This window comes from Orussus abietinus, unplaced genomic scaffold, assembly GCF_000612105.2.
Source record: "Orussus abietinus isolate OABI.00-Male unplaced genomic scaffold, Oabi_2.0 scaffold5, whole genome shotgun sequence".
In the NCBI taxonomy this organism is placed as follows: domain Eukaryota; kingdom Metazoa; phylum Arthropoda; class Insecta; order Hymenoptera; family Orussidae; genus Orussus; species Orussus abietinus.
Window position 1 is genome coordinate 859,108 of NW_019394929.1, and position 13,004 is coordinate 872,111.

Consider the following 13,004-nt stretch of genomic DNA (forward strand, 5'->3'; position numbering starts at 1 on the left):
GCTAAGCCAATTTGACTCCTGCGAATAAAGGGGAAGACGAATCGCCGAAAAAAAAAAAAGAAGAAGTAAGAGAAGCTTCATTGAAACAACGAATTACCGAGAGATTTCTATTTTAATGGGAAGAGGCGGGCAAGCACCCGCAGATGCATAATTCAAGCCGAACCAATCCTCCAGCCTTCGGTCGGAGGTATTCCTTTTTCCATCTCTCTTGTTTCCCTTTTTTCCTTAACTGTTTACATGTCGTGTTCTCGGGGGAATAAGGAAAACAGAGGAGTCGCGAACCGAACTCTCGGCGGAACTGGAGAAATACCGTACCCCGTAAAAATTCGCTCTCGTAAAACCAGATTTCTTCGAGTTCCGAAGTGACGTCTCGGCTGCGAACTATTCCACGTTTATGAAATAGCTCTATACTTTTACGAACACTTCTGCAAATCCGAGTACAAGTCTCTGGCGCAATCGCGTTGGTGTATGTATGCATTCGAGGAGAAATATGGTTGGACCCTTTTAGTCCTCGAGTGCAAGCGAAGCGGTTCCTTGTTTTTCTCTATGGTAGCCATTCCAGCCAAAAAGGCGTATCAAGGGAACCAAGCAATGATACCGCAGAGTAGCTTCTACATTGAATAAAATAAAAAAACAAAAGAACGAAAGAAACTGAGTGCTAAGAGATTCCCCATTTTGGAGAACATCAGCTACCGCGGGTAAAATGAATTATCGGTGCGAAAGGATTGTTTCAATTTTGTACGTCCTTTCGTCTACTTCAGTTTTATTTTACGCTGATGTTAATGAATGATCTTATTTTCTGGGATTTTAAATTTTGATAATGATGTTTGGCATGCACGCCTAAGGAGGACTTTTACTCAGATGTCTAATATTTCAGCCCTTGGGAAGGGATGCTGCAAAGGGCGCATCCCTGCCGAAGAGCCTCCTGGAGGCATCGAGGGGAACGTTCTGAATTCTAAAAGGGCCATTCCGAAGACCACTTCTGGCTGGTATCAAGATGCTCGAGATTCGTCGGGTATTGTGAATTATCTGTAAAATGTCGGTCTCTTCCGGGCCCGCCGGGTCCACGGATGCTGCGATCCTTTTCGCGACGCCGTCGACGTCTTCAAGATCGACGACGTCGACGGGAGGGGAGTCGATACCCCGCCACACTTGCGCACACTTCGGCAGTTCTTCGATTTTCGGAAAGTGGATTCCCCAGGGCCTACACGAGAGAAAAATAGGACGAGGGGCTTCGAAATCGTCGAAGAAAAAAAAACCCTCTCCTTTCCCTGCAACAAATTTCATTTTACCCTAATCACATCGAGGCTCGATAAAACCCGTGTCTCTGATTACAACGAGAAGAAATATTCTGAAAAAACGGTGGAATTTATTAAAGTGATACTTCTATCATCAGCAAAGAATTCAATTTCCAAGGCGAGTAGATAAATAGTAAACGTCTCTTAGTACGATGCTATACGTTATAAGCAGTTTAGTTACATACGTGAAAAATATTATCTTCAAATACAATATTCGAGATACGGAGACGCGGCGGATTCGGATTTGGCGGCGTTAAAGGGTTTACGCGAGCTGTAAAATTTCTCATCGAGACTCACCAGGGTTCTGATAACGACGAAAATTGGGTCTTTGAATCTAGAGCTGGTGGGTACGTGGATAGGAAAGGTAAACGAGGGAAGCATCTCATCGAGGTTGAATAGCATCGAGCTTCTCTTCGCCGGTGGTTGCCGAAAAGGGTGGATATAGCGACGGCCACGATGGCAAGGGTAGTTTCGCCGGTGGTGTGCAATTTAAATGAAATTAGGGGAATAATTGCAAAAAGAGTGCCGCCGCCGTGCCGAGGGCTGCTATCTGATTATAATTTATACCGGCGGACGTTCTACCACGAGTTCGCATTCAATGGGAACATTATCCTCGGGAAGGGGGTGGAAAGTAGAGGAGATGTACAGAAAGATAGATAGGCAGATAGCTGGATCATTTGTTAACGTCCGAGAACAAGGGCGGCGAGAGGAACAAGAGTAAACAGATATGACAGAGTATTATTGAGCTAGATTATTAAGGGGAGCTCCGCGGGTTCAATAAAACAATTATATCGAGGGGCCTTCGAACGGTGATAAATGATCGGGACTTCAAAGCGAGGCGGGAAATTAAGAAAAAAATCACCCTGCATTAATAATTCCCGAGCGCCATTTAAAGGGTTGGTCGCCCCTAAAGGACGAGATCGTTAATCATGGAATAATAAATGTCATGTCTCCTAAATGTAGCTAGTATTTTTATAATACCGTTTTCAACGAGTTTAGTCATCTTCCTTGGTTAAAACTACTGTATAAGAGTGCCTATTCTATTATTCTATTTATTAATTATGATTTTCTGGGTATGATCTTCGTCGAGGTCGATCAGCTGTTGGGGACGGCTTTTTGTATATTTGATGTGTGGGTGGTTTTAAGTACGTAAGCAAAGAAAATAAATGGACTAAGAGAGTGACATGTGTGTGCTGTGGCAAAGAGAAAGACAGCTGCACGATGCCCTAGGTCGATTTTCTTCTTGACAGTTGTCGTTTAGTCCTAAATCGTCATGGGTCGCCATACTTCTGCCATGACTAATACGGTAAATGGATTACGGCGAGGCCTCGGGCATCCGGTTCCCATATCGAATTAGTTGCATCTCGAGAGCTACTGTACCCCCTTGAAATGAAGTAAAATTTAAAAGTTAAGAAAAATTGAAAGGACACGGAGAAAAACAATTTATTCGCCGGCGTCAATTTTAGGAAACGCTTCCCTATTACCGGAATATTTTACGGAATATTTTAATTCCACCAAAGGAAATTAATTTCTTGCGGGGATGTAACACTCCGTTAAGAAGATAATTATTCAGCCTCGACAATATTTTAGTCAGGAATAATTAACCCGAGGAAATTCCTGACAATTCTCCGGTAAATCTTGCGTTCTTAATTAATTAACATTTCGGAATCGCCACCTCGCTGCCGCCTTTTATGATTAAACGACGAAATACCTTGGTACGTTCATAAAATTGCGGTATAAATAGTTGCACTTCGAGGAAAGAGGGAAAATGTTCTCGAGTTATTCCGGGGAAGAGTGAAGTATGCGAAACAAGCATTTTGAAATTCGCGGCTACGAATCTCGACCATGGGGCACAACGTGCGGATTGCAGCGTCGTTGTTTAAAGGAATGTCGATGGCATTATCGGGGCTGGTGCAGTTACGGATGCAACCACTATCCTAATGGTAGCTATCGAATATTGATGACCAATTAACGTCATAATCAAGGCCGTTCGGTGTGTTAATGAATTCTCGGGCAGTGGCACTCTGCTCGGTACGGTGCCGAGTTAATTTGGAGGGATTTAAAGTCCTAGAAGACAAAGATTCGGATATGCCTGAATAAAATCGATTACGATTACGCATCTCGCGTGATTTACTCGAAAATAATCGTCGAGGCAGCGAAAGAGTTACAAAAGGAAATAACAAGCCGTTTAATCGTTATTCCTGCGCCGGCAGCGGTAAAGCCTCTCGAAATTATGCAACACCCGTTTTCCGTTTTAAAAACGTCCCCAGCTCCGCTGAATAGTTGAATCCCGAATGAAATTTATATGGTCCCGTACATTCGTGCATGCTCTCACGAATATTTAACGAGAAAAAAACTGGGCGCGGTGGAATGAAATACGTTTGAAAATATTACGCGTTCCTCAGGTTGCCCGGAAAGCGCTCGAAAAACCGATACGTGAATGGGAATTTTTATTTTATTTTATTTTATTTTATTTCTTTTTATCAATTGTACACTAGTTCAGTTCACCTTTTTAAAGTGGAATGAATAGTTAGCATATCAGTGAGCAAATAAAGAATTAATTTCCATCCTACGTTACCTCGCGAATTTAATAGAAAATATTCTTTTATCTTAATGATGGAAATCCAGGAAGATAAAACACTCTTGTCGTTCTTTTAGGATGCTGAAGTCGATCGAATGAATCGAATCGACTAATTTTTACCAGCAGCGTTATTGTCTGTAGTGGGGTCCTTTATATTTTATATTAATATTCCAACAAATTGCAGAAAATGTTTGACAACCACTCATGAAATATTGAGTTATTACGTTTTTTTTTTATTTACAGTTTATAACATTGCTGGAGGGAAAGTCAGCTGCACAATGCCCTGGAACGATATTGCTTTTGACAGTTGTCGTTTAGTCCTGAATCGCCATAGGCCCACCATACTGCTGCCATGACTAATACAGTAAATGGATCATGCCGAGGCCTCGGGCATCCGGTTCCCGTACCGAATTAGTTGCATTTCGTTTCGAACTTCCGCCCCCGCTGCAGATGCACTCGGTGCACCGTCATCGGAGAAGTTGCCCCGCCAAGATAAAGCTGGTTCAGCAAGCCCCTCGTCAATTTAACCGGTCATAATTGAAATCCAATTAATGCCCCCAAATTTTATGAACACGAGATGACTAGTCGCAATCGACCCCAGTACTCGAAAAACAGAAATTGGTTCAGGGGCATCGATAATTAATTTCCTTGCCACCCGCAGAACAGTAATTCATCGGAAATTTATTCATTAATATCCATTGCCTGGACATATCGCCTCTTCCGCAGCTTGCAAATTCATAGATACTCATTTCTAAGTGCCGGATAAAAATCAAGCTGCCTTGGATTAAGAAATTAAAGACACTTATTACCTTTCAGAGGGATAAGCAAACTAGGGAAAAAAAGGTAATAAATTTCAGCCCCATTTTTAACCCCTTGAACCCTCTACATCTCTTCAACCTGGAGATAGGACGGACGCGATATCGATGACCAAGGGGTGGCGGGTCTCCAAGTTCCGAAAGGAGGAGACATGGCTTGGCAAGGCGAAACTTCAAAGCGTCGAATTACCGGGAAGAAAAGCGAGAAGAGAGCAGGACTATGGGGAAGAAGAAGGAGCTCTAAGGGGTGCTTTTCGTGCGTAGACGAAATCGGATCCCGATCGATGCTCTTCAAGGGGGTGCGTGCGTCGAGGGTGGCCCCATAGACTGGATATGGGGAGGCAGGATAAATGCACAGGTAGGGAGGACAGGGGAGGAGGTAACGGAGGTAACGGAGGTAACGAGAGGTAACGAGAGGTAACGGAAGGTAACGGAGGAGGACTTTTAAGGACACCCGTCCTGGCGGTGGGCGTAAAGCACGAAACAGAGATTGGTGCCTTGCATTCAGTGGGCATTCATTTGCAATGGTGGCTTTGTCGTGCGGCTCGGAGTGCCCCTTGGCGACGTACTTTAGCCACGATTGTTCTTTCCAGAGGCAGCCGTTTCAAAGGCCCCTACGCGTTTTTCCAATGTTGCTTGATTCTCGTCCCCGACACTCCTGTAGGCAGGCTGCTCCCTATACGGGGCAGCACGCGAGTCTCCTTTTCCCTCTTTTCCGCCTCTTTCGCCCCCTTACCCCTTTCTCTCTCCCTTTCTCTCAGCAGGGCCTCCTTTGAAACCCGAGATAAACAGGCTGTCTCGTTCCCCCGGATCCAGAAAGCATCCCACGCGACTTCGAAAGCTCTGCCCTCGCTCTTCGAGCTTCGACCATCCTTTTTGGCCTCCTTACCTCCCAGGTTCTCCTTCGTCCTCGTCACTCCTCTTCGTACTCTCGTCCTGTCGATAGGCATGTGCCCGGACGTTTCCAAGATTCGAGAGATTCACCCTAGGGAGGGTCCTGAAGATGGCTTTTCGGCCAGGAGGATTGGGTTTCGATTTCCTGGATGGACGTGATGGACCTCTTCTCTTTCACCAGCTTCTCTCTTAAGATTATGAGAAAATGGTATCCGAGAGGTCTGACATAGGAAAATTTTTAGTGAACTGGGGAAAAAAGGGTGTGAAACTTTCCTATGTGAGGAGGGAGATTTTTTATTATAATTAATTTCCCGTACGAAATTGAATAAATCTATGGAAAACATGAAATTTTGAACACCGACCCCGAAGACCTCATCTTTCTCACGACAACGCGAGTAACGATCCGCGTAAATTATTGTCAATTATTTTACAAGAGGATTCATAGATGTCGCGAGGAACTTTGCCTTTGAAGCGTCAAATATGGATCATGGAAAGGATTTGCAGCCACCCCGTTTCATAAGTCGAACTCATCGACTGTGAAATCTCCCTTCGTCTACATCTCGACTGAGCTTTGTTGTGTCGCACTTTGAAGTCTGCCTACAGATATTGGTTCACGTGCCATGAGAAATCGGAGCTCGGGGCACCCTCGCCAGCATCAACATCGAGCACCATAAAATCCCCAAGAAATGCATTTTAACCCCAAAACAGAAATTCAATGTCGGGTATTCACGTCATCGTTCTAACATACATCCTGTCACCCCTTTATCACCCTTACGTCAGTTCTATAATCCAGAAACCACTCCCCTGAATTTTCACCGAGTCGAGGTTGGAACAGCCGTCGAAAACGTCATCAGACGTCATGCCCATCCGTCATGGGATTTCCTGGTTTCTCCAAATTTAATCAGGATCACGGTGAAATTTTCAATGTAACCGGCGCCATCAACCCTTCCTGATTTATCGGAACCGTAAAGGCCTTTCGACATTCGCACCCCGAAGTGTGTGTCAGGCATTTCAACATGGAGGCGCCGTTTATGGGGCTGGTGCAATTACGAGTTGACGACGGCCGTATAAGCCGATTAGGACCTACGAAATGTTTAATCGTCCGGCGATCAATCGAGGTGTAACGACGACGTTGTCGCCACGGTTGGCGTTACTCCCTGTTGCTCCATTGTCAGACGGTTAATTCCGTCAGGGGTTCCTCCTATCAGAGTCTGGTATGACGAACGTCGTTCCCTCCATGACTATCACCCGTTATCACGGGCCCGTCGGCGTCGGAGCGACTAACAGCTAAAACACAGGATGCAGACGATGTGCCAGAAGGCATTGCCAGTGAGCCACGACGGCGCTGATTTAGTTGTAGCGTCGTGTGACGTACCTGATAATGCATTCCGTCAGGTATGGCGGATGCTCAGGAATCCTACACGGCGTCTGGCACAGCGTGCATTCATTTACTCGGGTACATATTAGGAATTTCCTACATTACAGTGCCGCCGAAATGGTGGTATATCTAAATCTAGAGGCAAGACTCGTAAGCGGGGACCTAATAAAAAAATTAATAAATGTGCTTCTCCAGATTATTTTCCTTTGACTTTTGCACTGCTGATTGCAATTTTTCAGATGAGACCTGACCTTTTCTTATGGGGAGAATAAAGAATCCCGCTTTTCCGAAGTACTGGCCATTCAAAGATGAGAGCGGAGGGTGCATTTCGAAAGGCAATTTGGGGTGGGTCTTTCCAGGGTGGAATTTCGCGAGATTTATCGGCGATCCTTTGGCCCGCCAGTGTCAACCCACGGAGGGTCGCGGATTTTTCATGAGATATCTCTGAGGAGACGATCCGTCGAAAGTCTCGAGAGTAGTCGTCGTCTCTCCCCATGGTCCCTTCCTGTTTGCAGGATAAACATTTTCGAATATGCTCGGCTCTCGGGGCATTTCGGGGAATCGCATAAACCAGATATCCGGCTGCGATATTTCGCTGGCCGAATTTACGGAAGGAGACATCTCGACCGATTCGGATCGCCGGATGCTGGAGATGGACCGCGTCTGCGCAATAGGATCGCCGGAGCTTCCAATCTCGGTTCGGCTCAGACCATTTAGGTACACCGGAAACGTATAAGCAGATTAAGTAAATAAAAATAAATAATGAAGGAGGAATGAAACTCATTAATGGCGATTTAAGTATGGGTCATGAAGTATTTTCTCGTCGGGCTAAAGAGATTGCAGGTGGGAAAAAAATTCATCGGGGACAGGGCAGCCCGGAAACGGGCTGGAAACGTCATGGACCCCCTCGAAAATCACTTCAAACCCCTGTATTCCCCCTGAAAAAAATCCCAACCCCTCGTCCGATTGACCAACTTGAAAGGATGAGCCTGATGAGCTGCAGGGAAAGCAGGGGCGAAAAAAGCAGGACAAAGACGTAGAAAGACGTACTCCAAAATTCCCGACGGTGGTTGTTTTCGACCCCTTCGTTCTCCAGGATCCTTGGGAAGGATTCCCACCATACCTGGTGGATCCTCAAATAATTCGGCCACTTTAATTTCGCGGAAACCCGCCGCGGACGGTATCCCTGGTATCCATTTCCGGCTCCAAGCATTCCCGGCAATCGTTCAGAAAACGCCGACCAGGAGGGACGCCACGGAAAATTAAAGCCGCGGTCTGGGAGGGGCCGGGGACCGAAAGCACAAAGCCATTTACATAGACGAAGGGAGAAAAAGTGTGAGAGGGAGAGAGAATGCCAACAGTTTCATTCCTCCTTTGATATTCCAATATTACTTTCCAATATTTGAACGGATCACGTGAGAAGGAGTGGCTCAATTATCGCAAGACTGCCGAGTGGTAAGAAGATAACCTACATTACGATAACACGTCGAGAAGACGAAATAACAGGTACACGATGTGCAGAAATGATCAAATCAACATATCCGACCAGAGATTAATTAAAGTAATTCCGAAAGATCGATAGAAATTGCCGGAATTGTCATCAGTTGATTTCAACGAGGAAAGGTATTGATAAAGTGATAAATAATAAATATAACAAATGGCGGCCCATTAATTTCACGTTGCAATGGTCGTAATATATCTTCGGAAGAGCTCAGAGGGTGCCACCCGATAACGCTTTCGAATCTCTCGTCCATAAATGTCCGACGTCCTGATAACACGTGGAATCACAACTCCGGTCCAGGGTGGAGGCTGCACGAAGTTATCGGGCGGCGTAATCCCCGGATGTGGATATTGCGGTGGAGTTTTCAGTTCCTTCGGCGATAAGCTACTTCCTCCCACCCTGTCTCGCAACTTCGAAGGGGTGGAGGTAACTAGGGGTGAGTCGGGGGAAATTCGCGCAGGCCGAGAGGGACGAACCATTTGTTGCGACTTCTTCGCGCCGGAATGCCCGCCGAGGGTAACGTTATCACCGCAGGGGCAGGTGGAGGGTACATCTCCGAGAGGGGTCGGGGGTGAGATAGTTGCAGCCGCGGTTTTACTTGACCTTACGACTCTTGGAAGCCTCCGGCACGTACGTGCGGGATCCATATACGACGTGATAGTGCCTCGACGGCGACGGAGGAAATCAAGCTCGAACCCCCTGGGAAGCCGGAAGGGGAGGGAAAAATCCTCGAGAGTCCGGAAGTTGCAGGCTTCCCGTCATTATTTGATCACTCGATATCCCCAGCCGAGAGAAATTTAGAAAACTTGCCTCTCGGTACTTGCTTACACTTCCCCTGAAATTGTATCGCCGAGGGGGTGGCGGGGAAAAATTGAGCACTTTACATCCCCTCCTCGATTTTTCTCCGATTTTCTCTTTAAATGTACAAGATCGACCGGATTCAACGCACCTGCCGTGCAGATTACACCTGTCCCACTGGGCTTTATCAATTTTATACACTCTTCTTTCATGTAACGCTGTCGAAATTTCTTGTAAAAGTACAACGGGATCTGCCTGAATTTATTTGAAATATTCAAGATTAGTAAGGAAAATATTTTTAATCATGTTTAATTAGATATTTGCTGGGGTTGAAAATGGAACCAGGGGTGAAGAAAAATAAATGGCTCTCTTAGACCCTGGGTACTCTTTTCTTTCCTCGGCGAGGAAAGGGGCGATTCGTCGTCGGCTAGACTGGCGACGGCGTTAAATCGCTCGGAAATTAACGTAGCTGTCGCCGGTACACCGATGTTTAACAGGGTCAAATATATTTGCGGTGAAACAACAGGGCGCACGTAACACCCCGTATGCACGACCGGTTGCGCCACCGCCCTTATGCCGTATACACACAACTCTCTCGTTGCGGAAGGCCGACGAATAATAAAGGCCGGCTTTCGTCGACGCATTGTAAACCGACGGTCCTGCGTCGAGCCGTAATCCCCGGTTAACGGTTAATTGGCAAAATTGTTAATTTCGTCCCCCGTCGCTCGTCGCCGGCAGGTACTATTTAAACATTGACTCGTCGCTCCTGTCCTAGAATTTCGTAGCCGGAATTCTCATGAAAAAAAAAAAAGGAAGCTGCAATAATTCCGAAAAAAAAGGAGTACTCACTCTTGAAACATTAATGCGAAAGCTCTGCAGCAAAGTCCCACAAATTAGCGTGAAAAATACTCCTTTGTTAATTCCCGTCCTCCGAGTAATTAATAATTGATATCTACGGTGATGGTATTGGTTACGTCGAACTTGGGGAAAACGGTGGCAGTAAATGTGGCGGAAATGAGAATTTGGCACAAAGTCGAGTCGATTTCCTCTTTATGGCGCATTCTGGGGGAGTTTCCCGAAAATAATGTTTGTTATCCCGCGGGGTCGGGCTAATAAAAAGAGGGAAAAAGGAGCGGCAAAGCGTAATGGATGTTCCTACATGTCGCGATAGAGGTGTACGCAGTCCCAGCGCTGCACCCCCTCGACCCTCTTAACGAACCCGCAACCCTATAATTTTTCTCGGAGCTGACCAACGATCGCAATGCGATTACAGGAGTATCGCGTTTCGTCCGGTCCGAATTACAGTGGAAAAATAATTCCTTCCGGTGGAGTCCGCGTAGCTGAATCACGGTCCCTAATCACAAGGGGGTGGACAGACAACGAGAGGCCGGTAGGTGCTCTGGGGTGCGAGAACCGAGACGCGTTATTTACAGATTCGAGCCCTAAACTCTCCAGGGGTGATTCCGCGGCGATTAAGGGTGCTCCAATGAATATTCGATGAGGCGAGCGATTAATTTTTAATAACGCCCCTGGCCGCCGCGACGCACCCTTCCCGGAAACTCGTTTAAGGGCGCCTGAAATGGAACCGCGATTCCCATTAATAAAGTTCGCGTGAAAAAAAGAAAAAAAAATATATATATATCTCGCTTCTACCGATAAATTCCTGCTCATCGACATCGCTCACATCAACCCGGAGATATATTAAAAAATATGATTTGGCCATTTTAATTTTAATTTTTATAACGTGGTTTGCATTTCTTTTCCATTGGTTCGGAAATTCGGAATTCTTCGGGTATGAGAGGGTACCTCGAATTGCAGGTCGTACTTTCAAATACACCCTGAACGGTCCAATAAATGCAGTCTAAGTGAGAGAAACGAGGAGTTCCGGGTTTATCGCATTAAGTCCCTCTTGCTCCTTTTTCTCCTGTTTATCCTGCCGGCCAGGACAACGGCGAGTGGAGTGATTCCCATTGGCGGGAAAGGCGGCAGCATTTATTGTGGGCTTTCCTCGTTTTTCCTCCCTTTTTCTCGGCGTTTCCCTCCCTTGGCACGCCTTGCCCTCTTTTCATCACCTTTCGAATTCAATGGCCGCGCCAGATGGCGTGTCCGTCTCTCTTTCGTCTCCTCGGGCTCTCTCCTTCTCTCTCACCCTTCCCGATCTTCTCGGGGACTCGGTCCAATTTAAGCTGCCCACCTGTGGAGTCGGTTTTACTGCGGCGAGGCGAAGCTTTTTGCCCTTGCTTGACGAACGCCAAAGAAAACCAGAGAGGCGACAGGGACGACGCTGATGAAGACACCAATGAATTCGGCGAAGACGCAGGCATTCAATTAATTTCCCCCTTTCAATTTTAATTGCGGTCCAAGACATCTCGATGCACCTTGAACTTCACTATCTCTAAATTAAAGGGTTGCAAAGAATTTTTCCCTCCCGAGGAAACGTCTCTGATTGTAAGATATGACATCTATGATATCAAAGGGGTTAAAAAAGAGATTGCTCAATAATTGATAATTAATCGAACCTTTGAGTATCCTGGGCAGGGGTTCCTGGGTGCTTGATGGAATTTCTACCCATAGTCACTCACCTGCAACAAAAATAAAAGTAGGGCGTTAATATTTATATTACATAGATCTGAGAGAAATTTAAGGTACATAAGTGTGATTTATAAAAATTGTAGACACGAGGTGGAGCTCCGAAGTACTCGCGAAAGTGAGACGGAAAAGAGAGGGTGTCTCGGTTAACTCGAGCGATTGTTTAGTACAAACAAGTGAGTAAGGGGCGTAATTACTAGGAAGGGTAAGGACATTAAGGGAGGCGCATTCACTCGGGACCGACGAGAGGGTGCGAGAGAAGCGAACGCAAGATTCGAATCACTCACCCAAAATTAGTCGCTATCAAGTTAACGAGCAGCGGCGAGGGGAGAGAGATGGTTTAATGTACTTAGAGGGAGGCAGGAGCGAGAGAATTAGAATTCCTCCCCTATCGCCAACCGGGGCGATGAGTAATCCTGGAAGAGTGGAGACACCTGCTTTACTCGGCGTCGCTCTCTTTCTTATCCTTCCAAACGATCCTTTCTTCCCTCTGCGTCGGGATTTTCCAAATGTCTTCAGAGGGGATGAAAACCGGGAAAACCGACCCACGCTTCAAACGAATCCCAAAGATTGTGGTTCTTAAAGCCCTGATGCGTAGTATAAAACAATATGATTATTAACTTTTATAAAAACCACCCCTGCGAGCAGTTCTAGCAGAGAAACAAAATGAAATTACAGCTTTGTACAAGTTTCAAGGATTTGACAAATTCGAAAGTGTATTATAACATATCTTAAACAATTCCTTGTAATTACCGAAATCTTAATCTTGCATCCGTTTAATCACAATGCTGTTTCTTTTTCTACTCTCAAGGCAGAAGTTTCGCTTCGAATGAGCATGGCGGCCATGCATGAATTTTTTTAAAATAGTTCGTGTAGTTTACAAGGGAAAATCTGCCATCTTTTTCCGCGAGGGTGGACTTTCGAAAGGGGGTTGGGAAGCACTTTCGGCATTACGCCCCGTGACGATTATTCCGAGCGCGTTCCACCCCAAATTAAATTACCGGCGGTCCTTCCGCGCTCTCGTTTCGCGGCGTTCTTCCGGACAATCTACCCCGATTCGCTGGTGCGTTTTCACCCCGAATCGAGCCGGCCCATTCGGGCTCCTCGAGTGTGTACGATTCGCGGGGTGAGTCATAATTTTTGGGTGCAT

The 13,004-nt window shown here is 46.1% G+C and overlaps 1 protein-coding gene across 4 annotated transcripts in view; it reads right to left on the reverse strand.

Annotated features, from left to right (window-relative positions):
- Positions 1 to 13,004, reverse strand: part of LOC105701271 (fasciclin-1) — a 218,607-nt gene that overhangs the window by 92,936 nt on the left and 112,667 nt on the right. The window contains exon 2 of one of the 4 annotated variants that reach the window (XM_012427891.2): positions 11,785 to 11,847. The exons of the other annotated variants lie outside the window; for them this stretch is intronic. The gene's annotated coding sequence lies outside the window, so the exon portion shown is untranslated. The remainder of the gene's footprint in view (positions 1 to 11,784; positions 11,848 to 13,004) is intronic. 4 annotated transcript variants of the gene reach the window in all.